Here is a 6,000-nt window from a genome sequence, read left to right on the forward strand (position 1 = left end):
AATTAAAGAAGGGATCCATTCACAATGGCTTCATAAAGATAAAAAATGTAGGAATATAATTAACCAAGCAGGTTAAAGACCTTGCGGTAAGACCTTTAAGACATTGATGAAAGAAATTAAAAGTGACACTGGAAGACAGAAAGATCTCCCGCACTCATGAAGCGGTAATATTAGTGGTGTAAAGAATGGCCAGGTTGCCTTGAGTAACCTGCAGTTTCAAATGCATCCCCCTCCCAAAATCAAATGGCATTCTTCGAAGAAGCAAAAGCTAAAACAAACAAAAAAACTGAAATTCATATGGAGGCACAAAAGACCCCATAGCCAAAGTAATGCTACATAGAAAAATTTGCTGTGGCACCGTGGTGCCTGACCTCAGGTGACACCCCAGAACCACAGTAGCGGAAACCGCATGAGGTTGACAGAGAAAGACCTACAGAGCAACGGGACAAAATAGAGGATCCAGAAATAACTGGATCACAGGACAAAAATATCAAAACTATATACATTATACTGACCTCTTCAGGGAGTGAGCCTGGGAAACCTGGACATTCACACGTGGAGTGAAACTAGACCCACAGCTCTCATCCAGCATAAACGCAAAAATGGGTCAAAGATTTTTTTTAATGTGTCTGGCCGTGGTTGCACATGCCTTTAATCCCAACATTTGGGAGGCAGAGGCAGATGGACAACCTCATCTACAAAGTGAGTTCTAGGACAACCAGGAATACATAGAGTTGGTCTGTGTGTGTGTGAGAGAGAGAGAGAGAGAGAGAGAGAGAGAGAGAGAGAGAGAGAGAGAGAGAGAGAGAGAGAGAGAGAGAGAGAGCCTGCAAGAGGTTTTGTGTATCGCATGTATGCAGAAGTCTCAGAAGCCAGAGGACGGTGTTGGATCCCCGGGACTAGCGTTACAGAGGCTGTGAGCCGCCATGTGGATTCTGAGGGACCAGTCCTGGTCCTCTGCAGGAGCAGCAAGCAGTCTTCCCTGCCGAGCCATCTCTCCATCACTAGGCCAAAGATCTTCAAGTACGACCTCTGAAACTTTGAAACTGCTAGGGCTTTGGAACAGACTTTATGAAAACAATTCCAAGAGCACAAGAAATAATGTCAAGAACTGACCAATGGGGTTCCATGAGATTAAAAAGAGCTTCTGCACAGCAAAGGAAGCGATGAGCAGAGTGAAAAGGCTGCCTGCCTGCCTGCCAGGGAAAGCTTCACCATGACACACGTGAACACACACACTTCTCACCCCAAAGGGAAGAAGGGATGGTTTACTCAAGAGCCACACACAGGCCAGTCATGGCCCAGGAACCCTGATTCAGGCTATACCAAACACCATGTTTCAATCTGGTCAGGGGTTCATCAAGTTTTTATAGGAACAGAACAAAGAAAATCATAAATCCAGGCACTTTTTCCAAATACACTGGTGTAAACATATGGAGACAAGTAACGATAAAATAGAGACGTGTCTGTTACAGGCCTCATGCTGTCTGACGCTCAGGGTGTATTTGTACATCCCAAAGGGATTTACCTCACAGTCATGAGGATATTGAGTCACACACAGAGGTGTTCAGTAAATGGCAATTTAGGGAGCTAAAGATAACTCAAGATAATTTGGCTTCCAACATGTAACATCCAACTCTCCACAATCACAGGTTTCAGTCTATCAATAGCCTTATAGAGTTTGGCACCAGTTTTTCTCATCTCTGGGAACTTCAGCTCACAACAGGTAATTAACATCTAGGATACATCAAGAGCTGGAAAAATTAAATAACAACAACAACAACAAAACCTCAAAGAAACCAATCCAAAATGGTCTGGTGCACGCACTAGGTAGTTCTCAAAAGAAGAAATGCAAATGGCCAATAAATAATTGAAAAATGTTTCCACCAGCCTTAGCCATCAGGGTCATACCATGTGAAACTACTTTGAAATTCCCTCTTAGCCCTGTTGCAGTGGCTATTATCAGGAACAGAAAGGACAGCTGCTGGGTGTGGTCAATAGGGCCTTAATACAAGGGTATGGTCAATCTCCAGCCCTTAATCTCTGGAGGCAGAGGCAGAAGGATCACTGAAGGGCCAGCCTGAGCTACACAGAGAATTTCAGCCCAGCCAGGAATACACAGTAAGATCCTATCTCAAACAAAACACAACACCCAGACAACAAATGCTGATGAGGAAAGAGAAACTCTTACACACAAATGGACTGGTGAGTTACCATGGTTACTACAGAAGTCAGTTTGGAAGTGCCATTAAAAAAAAAAAAGGCACCATAAAACCAAACAAACCCCCAATTATTTGATCCAGCTATACCATTCCAAAAAGGCCCCAAGTAAACACATCACCAGCACATCCGTGTTCATTGCTACATGATCCACAATAGCTGGGAAATGGGACTGGCCTAGATATCCACCAAGGGATGAATGATAAAGAAAATGCGGCTCGTAGAAGCAGCAGAACCTTATTGTCGTGAGTAAACAATGAAGTCATGACATTTGATGAGAGGAGAGGAGCTACAGGAAAATGTGACCAAGGTAGCTGCTGCCCCTGGGTCCTGTAGACAGAGACTGCACTGGGTGATGTCCGTTCTAGCAGAGGCCGTCTGACAGGTGCCCTCTGGGGACTCAATAGACCACACTAGAAAGACACTGTCCTGGCTGAAACGTGAGCTGACCAGGGACAGGCTAGTTTACAGCTAGCCCCCGACTTAAGGACACATGGTTTGAATAGGTATGGCCCCCATGGGCTCAAATATTTGAAAATGCTTGGCCATTAGAGAGTGGTGCTACCTGACAGGGATTGGGATGTGTGGCCTTGTTGGAGTAGATGTGGCCTTGTTGGAGGAAGTGTCATGGGGGTGAGTTTTGAGGTTGCAAGGGCTCAAACCAGGCCCAATGTCTCGCTCTCTTCCTGCTGCCTGTTCATCATCAGAACTCTCAGCTCCTCTCCAGCGTCATGTCTACCTTTGTGCCACCCTGATTCCCACCAAGAGCATAATGGACTAGACCTCTGAAACTGTACGCCAGCCCCAATTAAAGGTTTTCCTTTATAAGAGTTGCTATGGTGGCCGGACGGTGGTGGCACACACCTTTAATCCCAGCACTCGGGAGGCAGAGGCAGGCGGATCTCTGTGAGTTCGAGGCCGGGCTGGACCGACAGCCTCCAAAACAATACAGAGAAACCCTGTCTCGTAAAACCAAAATAAAAAAACAAACAAGCAAACAAACAAAAAAGTTGCTATGGTCATGGTGTCTCAGCACAGCAATAGAACACTGACTAAGACAACACATTAATTTTTTCAACTTTACAATGGTACAAAAGCAATACACATTCAGTATTTGAACTAGAAGCTCTCCCCAAAGTTCTCTTGGCATACCTGGCAGCGGCTGTACACCACAGTACCTGTCCACTACGAGACTGACCGAAACTCTACCATGTACTGTATTGCTAACCTGTGTGGCCAGTATTCGGTGCACAGCGGCAGTGTAGGTGCAGTTGCAGCAAGAGCTCTCTGCGTAGCCCTGCCAGTCCTGGGACTCGCTATGTAGACCAGGCTGGCCCAGAACTAACAGAGTCCTGTTTGCCTCTGCCTCTCAAGTGCTGGAATTAAAGCTGTGCGCTACCACACCTGGCTTATAATGGCATTTTCAACACTTTCTTTTCAACATTTATTTATTTGTTTATTTATTTATTGTACATTGGGGTTTTGCCTGAATGTATGTCTGTATGAGGGTGTCAGGTACCCTGGAATTGGAGCTACAGACAGTTGTGAGCTGCCATGTGGGTGCTGGGAATTGAACCAGGGTCCTATGGAAGAGCAGCCAGTGCTCTTAACCATTGAGCCATTTCTCCAGCAACCAATTTATGGTAATTTTTATTTATGATGGGTTAATCAGTACATTAACCCATTGTAAATAGAAGGACTCAAACAGAAACAATCCTAAGGAAAATTAAATTGAGCTAAGCCCATTGGAATAGATTCATAGTAACATCCAGTTAATGGGGAGGCTGAGGTCAGAGGATTGCTTGAGTCCAGGAGTTTGAACAGAGAGAGAGAGAGAGAGAGAGAGAGAGAGAGAGAGAGAGAGAGAGAGAGAGAGAGAGAGAGAGAGAGAGAGAGAGAGAGAGAGAGAGAGAGAGAGAGAGAACGTGTGTTTGTGACACTTAGAGTAGAGTGGCCTTTCCTATCCGTGTACAGAGAACAGCTAGGCACTGGGAGCCACGGAAGGCTTTGGGAGGTGAGGGTGACTAAGAGGTTAGCAGGGATCTCTAACTGGGTAAAGTTCTGAGCAGTTAAAGATAGGACTAGTAAGACCAGAGGCAATGCGAACAAGCAGAAACGGGGAAGCTCTGTGTAGATCAACAGTGTGTGGCGGGCAGTGTGGCTCACTGGCAGTATCCTGCCAAGTATGTGCTCCATCTCCAGTACCACAGACTTGAAGGACATAAACTCATGGTGAGTTACCTGGTTTGCCCAGCACTCGGGAGCCATGCAGGTGAGAACAGAAGGACTTGAGACAGGTGGAAGGGTCTGGCTACCACGTGGTATGTAACAGGGTCACTAAAGATGACTCAGTGGATGAGAAGGATGGACTGTGCCTTCGGGACACAGAGTTGGCAAGGCTGAGTTGGAGGAAAGAGAATGAATGAGAGGCTAGCAACCCAGACACAGGAGGGACAGATGGCAGGGCACGGACACACAGCGACAACAGTCGTGGGGGAGGCAAGGAAAGCATCAGGTGGGGCCAGGAGGCTCCCAGGTCACGGCAGGCCCAAGCTGGAGTAAGATATGCAGTCTAGAAATACAGAGTTAGACCTTGGGAAGAGAGAAAGAAATACCCATTTAGCATCTGTTCTAAGAGCTGGAAGGTCTGAATGAGCACCCAAACATTAGGTTTGCCTCTCAAACCTTGAAAGAGCATGGTGCGCTGAAGATGGTAGCATACTCCTTTAGCCCCAGCACTCAAGAAGCTGAGGCAGGAGGATGGAAAATTTGAGGCCAACCTGTGCAACACAGAGCTTATTTCAAACTCCTTTGCAAATGTGTGTGTGTATGCGTGTGTAAATGTTACCACAATAAAAAATAATAAATGCCCTCTAAAAAGTAGATTGATCAGCAGAGATTCTTGTGTAAATGAAGATTCTGAACTGAAGAGACGACTCAGCCATAGAATGCTTGCTGCTTGTCTAGAGGACCAGATCCCAGCACCCACGTCAGAGGGTTCCCAGAAGTCTTTAGATACCTTTTCTGGTCTCCATGGGCATCTGCATACCATAAGCACACACCCACATACAGACACACATAATCAAGAATAAAATAAAACCGTTTTGAAACTGCAGGTTCTGATTCAGGTGGTCTGGGTGGGGCATGGAATTCCAACAAAGCCCTCAGGGATGATGGGGATGATGATGATGATGATGATGATGGTCAAGCAATCCCAATTGGAGAAGCAAATGACTAGACCAGTGTCTCTCCAAGAATGATATGTCTGTATCTTATAGAATATACAAGGATTTTGTGTAACTTGTAATCATGTCATTTTAAGACTTACACAATTTTCACTTGCAAAATCAGAGTAAGGAATTGGAGAGATGGCCCAGCAGTTAAGAGTACGGGCTGCTCTTCCAGAGGACCCAGGTTCAATTCTAAGCATCCATTTGGCAGCTCACAACCATCTGTAACTCCAGTTCCAGGGTGTCCAGCATCTTCTGGTCTCCATGAGAAGCAGGCATGCACACGCTACACAGACTTACATGCAAGCAAGACACCCACACCAGAAAATGAAAAGTGAGGTGGAATTTTCTTTTCCTGTTTAAATTATTTCTGAGACAAAGTTTCACTATGGCTGCAAATCCATGATCCTCCTGCCTCAGCAACCCAAGCTACAGGATTACAGATATTTATCATGAGTGGTTGTGAAGCTTTGTTTTTAATGCACAGAAGTATTAAAAAGTGATCTGAAGGAATAATAAATAACAATAGAGGAAGCCGGCAGAAACTGGA

Source organism: Mesocricetus auratus, unplaced genomic scaffold, assembly GCF_017639785.1.
Source record: "Mesocricetus auratus isolate SY011 unplaced genomic scaffold, BCM_Maur_2.0 Super-Scaffold_6730, whole genome shotgun sequence".
NCBI classification, from domain to species: Eukaryota; Metazoa; Chordata; class Mammalia; order Rodentia; family Cricetidae; genus Mesocricetus; species Mesocricetus auratus.